The sequence below is a fragment of the Zea mays genome, chromosome 4, assembly GCF_902167145.1.
Source record: "Zea mays cultivar B73 chromosome 4, Zm-B73-REFERENCE-NAM-5.0, whole genome shotgun sequence".
NCBI lineage: Eukaryota > Viridiplantae > Streptophyta > Magnoliopsida > Poales > Poaceae > Zea > Zea mays.
In genome coordinates, this window is record NC_050099.1 from 92,222,484 (window position 1) to 92,235,656 (window position 13,173).

Here is a 13,173-nt window from a genome sequence, read left to right on the forward strand (position 1 = left end):
TATGTGGTTTTGGGTATGAAGATACATTATTCATGATTATACTTTTGTTATCTGTTGTTATTTACTGTTCATGATAAGATCATTATGTTAATTGGAACATGGAGCGACCATCCGGGAAAACAGTGCTACCACAAGGGTTTATGGACGCCCTTGGCTGATTAATTAGGAAAGCTAGTGGAGGACTACCTTACCCGAAAGGGGCAAGGGCAGTAGGGGAGTGGTCAGTGTAAGGAGGTCCTTGGTTGATTTTTCTGCGATGGCGGTCAGGCAAGGGATCCCTGCATTGGAGCTTCCTATAAACTGTAGCGGGTTTTCTAAAGCTAGTGGAACTTTGTAAAGGCCTCGTAGTGTTACCCTGCCTCGCCTCCTCGGTACAGGTGTATGGGAAGTCACAATCCCTTGGCAGATGGGTAACATGACTTGTGGGTAAAGATGCGCAACCTCCGCAGAGTGTAAAATTGGTATACTAGCCGTGCTCACGGTCATGAGCAGCTCGGACCCTCACATGATTAACTTATGGAACTAAATTCAATTTGTCATATGCATTGCATCGCAGGTGATGTTGTTACTTCTGTTCTACTATTTAATTGGGTTGGTATTTACTTATACTTAGTAACTGCTAATAAAATTTTGACCAACTTTAAAAGCAATGCTTAGCTCTAACCATCCTCTTTGGTAAGTCTTACACTTCACGTGAGCTCCCACCTTTGGCGAGTTCATGCACATTATTCCCCACAACTTGGTGAGCGATGAACGTATGTGAGCTCACTCTTGCTGTCTCACACCCCCCCCCACAGGTCAAGAACAGGTACCATAGGATGAGGCGCATGGAGGATGCTACGATGTGTTCATGAGAGGTCTAGGTCGTCGTCTCCCAGTCAACTTTGGGTTGCTGGACCGTTGTCTCCTTATAATGTAATTATTTATTTATTTTGTATAGAACTCCTGTTATGTAGTAAAGATGTGACATTCGATCATGTGCCATGATTCATCATATGTGTGAGACTTGGTCCCAGCACACCTGTTGTTTATGTTCGCGCCCGGATCTTGGTGCCCCTGAAATCCGGGTGTGACACTTGTTTGGTAACATGGAAAAGTGCACATTTTGCACGCAACGTGTCTCGTTTCTTGGTTATGTGGTTACTCCGCTGGGCATTGAGGTGGATAGCAGCAAGGTTGAAGCCATTCAGGACTGGCCTACACCAATGACGGTCACCCAAATTCAGAGTTTTCTTGGACTTGCAGGATTTTACCGCCGTTTTGTGCGTGATTTTAGCTCCATCGCTGCCCCTTTGCACGAACTCACAAAGGAAGGTGTGTCTTTTGCTTGGGACCCCCCACAAGAAGAGGCGTTCAACACTTTGAAAGATAAGTTAACCCATGCTCCACTCTTACAATTGCCCGACTTTCAGAAAATGTTTGAACTTGAATGTGATGCTAGTGGTATTGGGTTAGGTGTTGTTTTGTTACAAGAAGGAAAACCGGTTGCTTATTTTAGTGAAAAATTAAGCGGTGCTAGCTTGAGATATTCTACTTATGATAAGTAACTTTATGCTTTAGTTCGCACTTTGCAAACATGGCAGCACTACCTTTGGCCTCGTGAGTTTATAATTCATTCTGATCATGAGGCTTTAAAACATATTCGTACCCAAACAAATCTGAACCGTCGTCGCTAGTTGGGTAGAATTCATCGAGTCCTTTCCTTACATCATTAAACACAAGAACGGGAAGGAAACTGTCATTGCTGATGTGTTGTCCCGTAGATATACCATGCTTTCACAATTAGAATTTAGAATCTTTGGCTTGCAAACTATGAAAGATCAATATGTGGATGATGCTGATTTTAAAGATTTCTATATAAATTGTAAGGATGGCAAACCCTGGGGAAAATTTCACATACAGGATGGATTTTTGTTCCGCGCTAACAAGCTGTGTATTCCAGAAAGCTCGGTTTGTCTTTTGTTGCTGCAGGAAGCTCATGGAGGCGGTCTCATGGGGCACTTTGGCATTTACAAGACACATGAGGTGCTGGCCGCACACTTCTTTTGGCCTCGGATGCGCCGTGATGTTGAGCGTCTTGTTGCACGTTGCACTACTTGCCAGAAAGCTAAGTCACGTTTGGGCAACCATGGTTTGTATATGCCTTTGCATGTTCCTTCTTCTCCTTGGCTTGATATTTCTATGGACTTTGTTTTGGGCTTGCCTAGAACTAAGAAGGGGAGGGATAGTATTTTTGTGGTTGTTGATAGATTCTCTAAAATTGCTCACTTTATACCTTGTCATAAAACTGATGATGCTAGCATTGTTGCTGAATTGTTCTTTAGAGAAATTATTCGTTTACATGGTATTCCAAAAACAATAGTCTCTGATCGCGATGCTAAGTTTATAAGCCATTTTTGGAGATCTCTTTGGAATAAATTGGGAACTAAATTGCTTAGGGCTGAGGTAGTAAATAGAACTTTATCTACCATGCTTAGGGCTGTTTTAGACACAAATTTGAGACGTTGGGAGGATTGCTTGCCTCATGTTGAATTTGCTTACAATCATGCCACGCATTCTTCTACAAAGATGTGCCCTTTCCAGATTGTTTATGGTTACATCCCTAGGGCACCTATTGATTTGATTTCACTTAATGCTGCGAACGCCCCACATGTAGATGCTGCTGCACATATTGAACAAATGATTACCATACATGAACAAACGAAACAGAACATTGCTGCTACTAATGCAAAAAATCAGGTTGCTGGTAGTAAAGGAAGAAAACTTGTTACTTTTGAGCCAGGTGATATGGTTTGGTTGCACTTGAGAAAGGATCGGTTTCCTACTTTGCGCCGTTCTAAATTAATGCCTCATGCTGTTGGTCCTTTTAAGGTGCTAACGAAGATTAATGATAATGCTTATATCCTTGACCTGCCTACGGAATTTGGTGTTTCCACTAGTTTCAATGTTGCAGATTTGAAACCTTATATGGCCGAGGATGAGGAGTTGCCGTCGAGGACGACTTCACTTCAAGAAGGGGAGGATGATGAGGACATCACCTGCAACATGAGTACGACTACACCAGCAGCACCTCCACATCAAGCGCCACTTCCTTCATTAGCTGGGCCAATCACTCGGGCCCGTGCCAGAGATCTTAACTTCGTCATGCTACTGAAGAATGAGGGCCCAGAAGAATAGACGACCAGCCCAACTGCGGCCCATAGTGGACGACCTAGGGTTGGCCGCCACTAGGGGCTGCGCCCCCTCTCTCTATTTATCCAGGAGCTGCGCCTCCTTTGTTCTTTGAGTTTTGTTTTACGTTAGCTTTAGCTACTCTCGAACACGCGCAAATCAGCGTTGTCTTCGTGTATTCAGAACTCCACCCTCGAGCAATAGATTAGATTGCTCGCATCTTTTTCTTGTTCATTTTCGATTGCGCACAGGAAACGATCTTCGTGATCAGGCCAATCTCGCATCAGCAAGGTCGGTAACCGCAGGGAGTTGGTTCAGCGATTGCATTGGCGCCTCGGGCTTGCCCATCGTAGTCGGATCGCAAGGGTCATCTTCCGCCAAATCGGAATTATCTCCACTCACTGAAAGATCGGGCACCTCAGCTATATCAGAGAAGGAGATTGGGAGACAGCGGCGACCAAGACAGTCGGCCGCCAGAGAGTAATTTATTATCTCTTCTGTTTTTCGATGTCTTCCGTGAGTTCGTTTCCAGGTTTTATCCTCCTTATTACAATACGGCCCATCAGGCCTACACAGTCCACTCTAGCCCAGATACCCTCACGTTACAATGCTTTACTCGTTGTGGACGTGTAGCCGCTCCATCCTCGTACTTGCCATCCGCTTCATTGTCCACTTGTCCGATGTCCTGGCCGCCGGAGCTGACATTCCCTTGTTCTTGAAACGCTGCTTGTCCCCAAGCTGGCGCGTGTGGAAACCTGTCCTGTAGCGCCTTCAAGTCTTCCCAGGTTGCCAAGGACTCATCCATGTCGGACCATATTACTTTGACTTGCGCCACCGTTGCTCCTCCCTTTTGGATCAGCCGACTTTGTAACAGCTGAATAGGTATCTGGAGAGCGTCAGTATGAACCGGAAGGGAGGCAGCCACCACCTGGTTGCGGCTGACTGCAGCTTTGAGCCACGAGATGTGAAAAACTGGATGAATTTGAGCTGAATCAGGCAGTTGCAGCTTGTACGCGGTGTCACCAACTCGCTGTATAATGGTATATGGGCCGAAATATCTGAAGGCTAGCTTTTGATTGGCGCGCCTTGTCACTGATGACTGGACATAAGGTTGCAGTTTGAGATACACTCGAGCACCCATAGTGAAAATCCTCTCAGATCGGTGCTTGTTAGCATACTTCTTCATTCAACATTGAGCTCTGAGCATATGCTGTTGTATGAGTTTGGAAACCACTTCCCTTTTCTGCATCCACTGTTCTAGATCTGTCACAAGAATAGCTGAATTTTGATGCAGACCGAAGTGTTTAGGAGGATGCCCATATAACACCTCAAATGGAGATCGATCCAGCGAGGAATGAGAATTGGTGTTGTACCAGAATTCAGCTACAGGAAGCCACTGAATCCATTAGCTTGGGCATGCATGAACGAAACATCGGAGGTATGTCTCAGTGCATTGATTCACCCGTTCCGTCTGACCATCCGATTATGGATGATACGATGAACTCAAGCACAGTTGTGTGCCGGACAGTGCAAATAGTTGTTGCCAGAAGGCGTTGGTGAAGACACGATCATGGTCTGAAACAATTTTGTCTGGCATACCATGTAGCCGATAAACCTGATCCAAAAAGAGCTTGGCAACTTTGGGTGCTGAAAAGGGGTGAGACTAAGCTAGAAAGTGTCCGTACTTGGAAAAACGATCCACCACCACCAGTATACAGTCCACCGCACCAGACTTCGGAAGTCCCTCAATGAAGTCCATGGAAATGGAATGCCAAGCATGGGGAGGCACTAGTAGAGGTGCCAGCAGTCCTGGATAACGAGATCTATCTGGTTTGGCCTGTTGACATGTGCTGCACGACTGAACATAAACATGCACTGCCTATTTCATTCCTTGCTAATAGAACAGTTGTTTAATTCATCTATAGGTTACTGGAAAACCGGAGTGGCCGCCAATAGGTGAATCATGAAGGGCCAAAATGATTTGGCGTTGTCTATCCTCAGAACTCCACAGCCACACTCGTCCTTTGGTGTATGGAGCAGCAGCATCCGCAGATACGGCCAGTTTTGTCAAGAGTTCCTGCGCCTGCGGATCATCTCTGTAGCTTGCGACAACCTCTTGGATCCACAGTGGAGTACCCTAAGATATGTGCATGGCTTGCCCCTCTGTTGAAACCCGAGAAAGAGCATCAGCAGCCATATTGTCACAACCCTTTTTATAAATAATGCGATATTGCAAATCAGCCAACTTTACATATAATTTCTGTTTCCAGATAGTATGGAGCCGTTGTTCATTTAGTTGCATCAGGCTTTGATGATTGGTGTAAATATGAAACTCGGCCAATTGTAAATAGGAACCCCACTGCGTCACTGCAATCAGAATGGCCACATACTCTTTTTCATATGTAGAAAGTTCTTGATTCTTGGGTCCTAGAGATTTGCTTAGAAATGCCAGTGGGTGGCCTCGTTGCATGAGAACCGCGCCAACACCAGTGTTGCAGGCATCAGTATAAATGCAGAAGGGAACTGAAAAGTCTGGCAAAGCAAGGACTTGTGCTGAACTTAAGGCCTGCTTTAGTAACTCAAACGCTTGTTGGTGTTCCACAGTCCAAATAAACATCACATTTTTCTTTAACAAATCAGTCAAAGGACGAGATATCATGCCAAAATGCCTTACAAACTTACGATAGAAACCAGCAAGTCCCAGAAAACTGCGCAACTCTTTGGTATTTGCTGGTGTAGGCCATTGTTGCACGACAGTTATCTTGTCTGGGTCTGTTGAGACACCCTGTGCACCGATTATATGGCCGAGGTAGGTGATACTGGTTTGAGCAAATTCACATTTCGACAACTTCACCTTCCACTAATCTTTCCAAAGCAAGTGCAACACATATGACAAGTGATTCAAATGAGAATCAAAATTGGGACTATATATTAGAATGTCATCAAAGAATACCAGAGCACATTTACGTAATAGTGGCGCTAATGTAGTATTCATGGCCTCCAGGAAAGTGTTGGGTGCTCCAGTGAGTCCGAAAGCCATCACCCGAAATTCAAATTGTCCCAAATGCGTTTGAAAGGCTGTTTTCGATTCTTCTCCTGGACGCAAGCGGATTTGATGATAACCGACCTTCAAGTCTAATTTGCTGAACCACTTAGCTTGAGTGAGTTCGTCCATTAACTGATCAAATACCGAAACTGGATATTTTCCTTTAACTGTGATAGCATTGAGATAATGGTAGTCGATGCAAAATCTCCATGTCCTATCTTTTTTCTTCACCAATAAAACTGGGGATGAGAACGGACTATGACTTTTCTGAATTACTCCTTGGGCCAGCATCTATTTCACCTGTGTCTCAATCTCGTCCTTGAGCACTGGGGGATAACGATAAGGACGCACAGCAAAAGGGTTGGCGCCTGGCAACAATGGAATGGCATGATCACACTGCCTGGTCGGTGGTAAACCAATCGGATCATCAAATACTTCTATGAATTGTGATAGCACTGCTTGCACCCTGTCGTCGGTAGTGATTTGTTGTTGCTCGCTGGTTGGTGCTTGAGAATCAGAGAACAGACGCAGTTCGATCACCGCTCCCACTGGCAAAGTAGATAGCATTCCTTGAAGACAAACAGTGGTGCCCGATAAGGAATAGTAATCCACTTGTGATACCAATCAATATGCATGGGACTATAATGCTGAATCCAATCCATGCCCACCACTAAATCCACGGATGGAAGAGGTAAAAATATGAAGTCTAAAATGAACTGGTAAGTAGCCATAGACCAAGTTGCTTGTGGTAGATGTTGCGAATAATTGATGATTTATCCATTAGCCACCCTGACCGCCATGGGGCATTGCAAGGGCTATATGTCCATCAACAGTGACACAAATCAGTCGCTAATAAAAGAGTGGGTTGATCCAGAATCAATAAGTATCATCAAAGGATGCTGTTGAATATTGCCCTGAAAACATAATGTGGATACTGCATCTGTCCCTGTCCACGCCGCCTCAGACAGTGTCATCAGTAATTGAGGCTGGCTGTCTTGGACTGTTTCACTATCCTCTAGTTCATCCAACAAATCCCAAACCTCTTCGATAGCTTGTAGTTCTACAGTATTGGGGCATTTGTGTCCCCTGAACCACCTTTCCGCACAGCGATCATAGAGACCCCGAGCACGACGATAGCTTTTCAATGAAGCTACCCGAGCAGTAGAAGACCCCAGCCTATGGGCTTCATGCACCAGCTTGTCAACTCCTGGAGCAACGCCATCAGCACGATCATGGTCAGTCATCGTTGCGGTATGAGGCCAAGCCAGCCGGTTGGAAATAGGCTCGACCCATCGGCATCTTGTGGATTCCAGCACCTCTTCCTGCACAAGAGCTAGAGCACAGGCATCATCGAGGTTTGGGGGATGTTGTACCATAATTACAGCCTTAATGTCATGCCTAAGACCATCAATGAAACACATAGTGTAATACAATGGGTCAGTGTGAGATTCATATTATCGGCGTTTCGACCCCGGGGGGTCCCTGGACCGACGAGTAAATTGTCGTTGCGTGTCCCAGCCCAGATGGGTCGGCGCGAGACGGAGCACAAGGGGGAAACAATAAGGGGAATCACGGCCTCGTGTTGTCATGCGCCCAGGGCGGATGCGCTTGCAGTAGGGGGTTACAAGCGTTCGTGAAGGAGAGAGAGAGAGCCTGTGCGTCAGCCCGTCCTCCCGCGCGGCCACCTTTTCGTACGAGGGCCCTGGACCTTCCTTTTATAGATGTAAGGAGAAGGCCTAGGTGTACAATGGGAGGTGTAGCAATATGCAACGTGTCTAGCAGAGGGAAGCCAGAGTCCTATGTACATGCCGACGTGGCTATTGGAGAGGTGTTGCTGCCCTGTTCATGTGATGTCGTGGCCGTCGGAGGAGCGCTTGAGCTCTGTGGAAGCACAGCTGTCGGGTGCTGTCGGATCCTTGCTGACGTTTCCTTGCTTCCGTAAGGGGCTGAGAACTGTCGTTGTCATTTAGCACGTGGGGTGCCATCATTACTTGTTTACTGGGGCAAGCCAGATGGGACATCGGTCTTGTTCCCCGTAGCCTGAGCTAGCTAGGGGTAGGGTAATGATGGGCCCCCCTGTAGCGTGGTCGGTCCGAGCCCAAGGTCGGGCGAGGCGGTGATTCCTTCGAGGTCGAGGCTGAGTCCGAGCCCTGGGGTCGGGCGAGGCGGAGTCCGTCGTCCGAGGTCGAGGTTGAGTCCGAGCCATAGGGTCGGGCGAGGCGGAGACCGTCTTCCGAGGTCGAGGTGGAGTCCGAGCCCTGGGGTCGGGCGAGGCGGAGACCGTCTTCCGGTGTTGAGGCTGAGCCCGAGCCCTGGGGTCGGGCGAGGCGGAGACCGTCTTCCGGTATCGAGGTTGAGTCCGAGCCCTGGGGTCAGGTGAGGCGGAGCTTCCTATGGCGCCTGAGACTGGACTTGGCTGCTGTCAGTCTCACCTTGGCGGGTGGCACAACAGTCGGAGCAGGGCAGGCGGCACTGTTTTCCTGTCAGGTCAGTCAGTGGAGGGGCGAAGTGACTGCGGTCACTTCGACCTTGTCGACTGAGGAGCGCGCGTCAGGATAAGGTGTCAGGCGATCCTTGCATTGAATGCTCCTGCGATCCGGTCGGCTGGCGACGCGATCTGGCCAAGGTTGCTTCTCCGCGAAGCCTGCCCGAGCTGGGCCTCGGGCGAGTCGAAGGTGTGCCCGTCGCTTGAGGGGACCCTCAGGCGAGACGTGAATTCTCCTGGGTCGGCTGTCTTCGCCCGAGGCTGGGCTCGGGCGAGGTGAGATCGTGTCCCTTGAGTGGACGGAGCCCTGACCTAAATTGCGCCCATCAGGCCTTTGCAGCTTTGTGCTGATGGGGGTTACCAGCTGAGATTAGGAGTCTTGGGGGTACCCCTAATTATGGTCCCTGACAGTAGCCCCCGAGCCTCGAAGGGAGTATTGGTACTCGCTTGGAGGCTTTGTCGCACATTTTTGCAAGGGGACCGACCTCTCTCGGTTGCATTTTGTTCCGGTGGGTGCGCGCGAGCGCACCCGCCGGGTGTAGCCCCCGAGGCCTCGGAGGAGTGGTTTGACTCCTTCGAGGTCTTAATACCTTTCGTGATGCCTCGATCGGTCTGATTGTTCCCTCATGCGAACTGGTCGTAGCCCGGGTGCATAGTCAGGTTCCGAGTTCTCAGGCTGGTATGTTGACGCTGTCAACGGTTTGGCCGGAGCCGGGTTTGCGAGAGCAGCCCCCGAGCCTCCGCACAGAGTGAGAAGACGGTCAAGGACTGACTCGGCTTTTTTCATACGCCCCTTCATCGCCTTTTCGCAAGGAGGAGGGGGGGGGAAAGCGCCATGTTGCCCTCGGAGGGCGCCGAACATGATGTCTCCAGTGAGTTGCTAACGGGTGATCCGAGTGGACGCCCGTGCCCCGTTCGATAAGGGTCGGCTAGTGGCTCAGAGACGTGCTCCAAAATTACCTGCAGGTGATTTGCCAGACCCGGTCCCGTTTGATAGGGTCCGAGGGCTCGATGCCTCCCTCTAATGGGATTCTGTTACAGAATCGCTCCTGCTGGTCTCGGAAATGTCCTAGGGTACCTCGGGAGCGTAGCACGAGCCTCGGCCGTGTATCGGACGTACCCAGAGTCATCCCTCGCTCTGTGTGCTCTGAGGCGGCTGTCGAACCCTTCGGGGGCCAGCCTACGAACCCCTGATCAGTAGTAGGCGCGGAGCCCGAGTGGCCTGAGGTGGCTGTCGAACCCTTCTGAGGGGCCAGCCTTCGAACCTCTGACCAGTAGTGGGCGTGGAGCCCGAGTGCTCTGAAGCGGCTGTCGAACCCTTCCGAGGGGCCAGCCTTCGAACCTCTGATCAGTAGGAGGGCTCGGGGCCCGCTTCCTTAACAGAGAAGGATCCCTTTCGGAGTATCCCCTTTTTGGTCCCTGTAGCAAGAGAGAGAAAGGGGAAAAGGACATGAAATTGAACGACGTGGCACACCTCTTTTGACGCGGTCATTATGGCGGAGGTGAAGCGTCGCCTGCTTCGCCTGCCAAAGGTGTCGCCTGCCCTGCCGCAGAGTTAATGCGACAGGACGAGTGGTTGGCGGGGCAGACGTAGTGCATGCGCGAGCCGTTTGAGGAACGGAACACGGGCGCGTCGTCTTCACGCGGTGGGAGAGGGCTCTCTCGCTGTCCCAGGAGGGGACGTGAGCCTGTAGACGATTTGACTGCTGCTTCTGTGGCGGAATTGCCCGAATTATTCCAACTTAAGTTACTAAGTCCCACCTTAGAGGCTAGACTACACTTAAATGGGAATAACCCATCAATCCCTCGGATCTAGTCCGACAAGGCCACTGACAGGATCAAGTACCACAATCTCACTCGACGGTGAGTCAGAGAGCAAATACAATAAAGCATAAAACCATGCATATAAGAGTATTAAATTATTACATCACCATCGGAGTTTTGCAAAAGTAGTCATCATTGTTCGAGTGCAGCGGAATAAAACTAACGATAAATAAATAGAGAGATGGGGAAGCCTGTCCCATCACTCCTCATGCTCCTCCTCGGCCGAGGCGAGGTCCCACTCGACAGTCCAACCCGGTGGCAAGATGGACGGCCAAGTCACTCCAGCAACCATGTCCTCCAAAGAACCTGTAAAATTGTGCCACAAGCAAGGCTGAGTATACTAATACTCAGCTAGACTTACCCGGTGTGAGGAGTCTACTCCTCTACCTCTAGACATGCAGCTGTTTGGCTGTGGGGTTTGGTTGCCAAAAGCACTAGCTGAGTTCTAAATCAAGTTTTAGCTTTGTCAAATTTAAGTGTGACTCTCTTAAGGCTAAATATGTACTATCTACTCATACATAGTAGCAAACATTTTTAGCAATCAACATCTTATATGAACTCATCATATTTCCACTTGTTACTCAATGCAGTACAATGGATCAAGCAGTCTCATTAGCTGCGAGAAGCAGACGATTCGAATCGATTTTTTATCCTTGCAAGGTAAACCTAAACACACGACATGCAGGGGCACTCCGTCCCCACACACATCAACCGTCCCCATCGATTCCCTGGCAACAGATCAGGGCTCACCGCCTTGGCGTACAATGCCTCACTGACCCCGACTGCCGTCGTGCAGTGACCGCACTTGTACCCACCATAACCGGAATGGGAGACCACGTCTCAGGTCGCGTGAGGGGATATGTCTGCGGGCAGGTTCACTCAGGTACTAGGCTTACCGATTTACCATATTTCTCAGTATGTGTTTAGTATGTTCAAACGCTTGACACAGGTATCCGCACGTTAATCCTTATTCAAATTTTCCATCTCGTAGACAACCAATCCCCATGGATTGTTGTCCACAGACCAGCATCATGATGATCTGAAAGTGGGTACAACCAATTCCTGATCTCGCGCGAGTGCTAGAAAAATCACTCGTCTTCTACCGAGATCCTAATTAAATAAAGCAGCTACTCGACCTAGCATACTAGTATCCATCTCAATAGGATTCCTGGGATCATGCAACTAGGGTTTCAAACAACTCCTATACCTAAGTGCACATCCATTCCTACAATCATTAAGTATAGCAAAATAGCATAAATAACAGGTTATGCATAAACTGGGGCTTGCCTTCCAAAGCTGTGGCAGGCAGATCCTCTGGTGCAGGCTCTGGTGCTGGATCCGGGGCTACCTCCTGAGCAGCTCCTTGCTCCGGCACGAGGACGTACTCTCCGTCAGCGAGGTTACAATCTATCGAAATGCAAGGAATATGCATGTCATGATTATGCAGGATTTAATAACATTATGCTAAAGGAAGGAAAACCAAGTTAATGAGTAACTTAGGGTTTTCTTGGTCATACATGGCTTCTAGTGGTTTATGCTTATCACTCTAGGTTTTGGTTTGTTAAGGATAAGCATAGTGGATTGGTATTTCCTTTATGTAGTTCAGTGGACAATTTACAAAGGGTTTTAGGATGACACTAATTCCCATTATTCATTTTTTCTTTCTTTATTTTGTAATTATGGTTTCTAGTGTAGGTTTGAACTACAACAGTGGTTTAACTTTTTCCAAAAATTCTGTAAAAATTACAGTGGGTTGCCATTGGTCATTATAGCCCATTCTAGGAATTTGAGGTTCAAAATAAAAAGACTATGCTTTAGACAAAAATAACAAAAGTTGTGTAAAAGGGCCACTTTGTACTACAACTCTCAACTAGAAGTGGGTTATGTCCTAAGGGTTATTTTTGTTGGCATCTAACAGTAATAATAAGCTTTTGTGCCAAAAATCACAGAAAGCTAAGGGATGGTTATTTAGTTGTGATTTTCCAAAGTTTTAATGCCAAAAAGGCACTTTCTACTGCCTTGCCATTTGAAAAATGTCAAACAGCAGATTTCATATTTTTCCTAAGTTCTTAATAACAAAGCATTTGCTATCCCAAGGGTTGGGGTGTTTTCACCTTGGGGTTATTTTTGTAGGGTTTTTCTAAGTTTTCCTTGTTTTCTTAAATTAAAAGGTATCCTATTTATTTTATACTAAACCAGAGTATAATAGATTTTTCTAGTGAACTACACTGAATAAGTATCCGAACAAAAATAGGAGTGCCCCCTGGTTCATCATTTTAATCACCTTTTTTATTTTTCTTAACCTTAAGCATATTGTAAAATAAATGGCAAAAGCTACCTTAATGGGGTGGACAGAAAGGTTAAGCATTTTTAAACAGGTCATAAACTTCTCTAAATTTTCTTAACCTTAGTCAAATAGTGCAACTATTTTTCTTCCTATTATTTAGCTTTTGGCCAAAACAATAATTAAATCAAAACCTTAAAGTTTTCTGTAGTACATAGGGGTTTTATATTTTTCCTAAGTAGTTTATATTATTCAAGATCTGACAAAATTGGTTTGACTAAATTTGGATGAATAAAACAGAAGTTATGAATTATTCAAGTTCTGTTCAAATTTTAAATCAGATTTAATAAAAGGTTTCCTGGA

General features: G+C 47.2%; 1 pseudogene; it reads right to left on the reverse strand.

Moving 5' to 3' along the window:
* Positions 1-3,739: 3,739 nt before the first annotated feature.
* Positions 3,740-13,173, reverse strand: part of LOC118477065 (uncharacterized) — a 60,664-nt pseudogene continuing 51,230 nt past the window's right edge.